The following is a 1,958-nucleotide window of genomic DNA, read 5'->3' on the forward strand; positions in this document are numbered from 1 at the left end:
AAACAATGATTTTCCGTAGCATTTTATTGTTTCTAATATTTTTAACATTTTATGTCAGAACCTTGTAATAAATTTGCCACTCACTTTAAAAATTTGATCAACTTATTGCTGGAAATATATAGTATTTATCTAACAACCATGTTGTAGACTAGTCATCTCAACACTACTAGCTTCCTTGCTATGCCATAAGGCTGCAGTGTGTTTTTTTTTTTTGCATATTAAACAGTTGAAATTTATACTTAAGAGATTGTCATAGGCTTATGAGGAAACTACACTCGTGAGCAAAATTAAAGCACTACTTTTTTGACAGGGAGTAATTTCGAAGTGTAATTAGGTAGGAGGTTGCCGTTTAGCAGGAAGATAGGCTCATATGTTGGCCGTAGCGAATTTTACCAGGAAGCAATCGGAGGAGGTGTCTGATTCCTCGCGCCCTTCAAGATGAAGGTCGGGCACACCTTTAAACGGGCGCGGCGGGCCAAGTCGGACACCCAACGCGTTCACCCGGTACAACCCCCTTAAGTAGGGGTTGATTTTGCCCACCCCGATCACGTTTTGGCAATTCTGCGAGAGTTTCCATGGATTTTTTGCGTGGAATGCCTTTAGTCTTGTCCACGATGACATTACGAACAAACCCAGACACTGACGCACCCTTCCGAACCCCCCAGGGCCCGTCAAGGGGCCTAACTGCAACAAGCGTTAAAAAGTGCCGTAAATTTGTTGAAAAAACGTTTTTGGGTTCCGTTTCCGGCTGTTTTGAATGGCAGGGGCGTTTATCTGTCAATCTGAGTATTGTCACGAAAAATTTGACTCAGAGGCGTCTTAGAGGCGGATCCAGAAAGTGGGGTTGAGGGGTGGTAGCTATCGGTGGGCCTGGGGTGGTTGGAGGGGGCGAAAATCACTGCTAGCCGGTAGGGGACATTAAAACATTGAGCCCACGTCACACGGCGACTGCCGGCACTCAATTTTACCCAAAGGGGCCGTCTTTAAATGATCAAATTATGATTCGTCAATTAAGGGGTGGTTAGAAAGGGTTGGGAGTTCGCAAGGGCGGTTTTTTGACAAGACATTATGTCGGCTATACCTAGGAGAGTACTCCCCTAAATTTTCAGCCGGATCCGACCTCCCAATCGGTCAGGGGAGCGTCACAAAGCAACCTCTGTTTCCTAACCACACTGCGAAGTGGGGTGTCGCGATGCGTTAGGCCCCACAGCTCGCGAACCAATCGAGATCAAGGTTTGCGCTTTTAGGGGTCTGTTGCCAACATATGAGCCTATCTTCCTGCCAAACGGCAACCTCCTACCTAATCACCCTTCGAAATTACGCCCTGTCAAAAAAGTGGTGCTTTAATTTTGCTTACGAGTGTACATCAAATCGTTCACACACTTCAATTTATGCAAGATAATTTGACAGATATCCAGTCGTACAAAACATGAAAATACAGTATCAGTTGTACTCCACATTTACAAACAATGTTTACATTCGCAACATAAAATTACACCATTACAATCAGTGCACTGGTCACCTACTTTGCAGTTGCATGAGGGCAGGCTTACAAAGTAAAATAAAAAGATTCTGATAAAAACATAGGTATTGAACTTACTTGTACAATCTGTACATTGGTCGACTAGCTTGTAAGATTAGAAACATTAACTTAAAGTAAAAGATACTATCTATAGCCCAAATTAATTTTATCACAATTGTGGTATTGTATGGTGTGGGAGACGAACACACTGGTTACAATACACCACTGCAATCAGGACCTTGGTCACTATTTTGCAGTTGAATGTGGGCATGCCTACAAAATCCAAAAAAAGTGATTCTGGTAGAAACACAAATTACCTGTACAATCAGTACATTGGTCAACTATTTCATAAAACTAGAAACATTAAACTTAAAGAAAATGTGACAGCCAGAGGAGCACAGTCTTGGGGAACTCTAATCGATTTCCCTCCAATTTG

The sequence above is a fragment of the Frankliniella occidentalis genome, unplaced genomic scaffold, assembly GCF_000697945.3.
Source record: "Frankliniella occidentalis isolate FOCC.00 unplaced genomic scaffold, Focc_3.1 Scaffold249, whole genome shotgun sequence".
Taxonomy (NCBI): domain Eukaryota; kingdom Metazoa; phylum Arthropoda; class Insecta; order Thysanoptera; family Thripidae; genus Frankliniella; species Frankliniella occidentalis.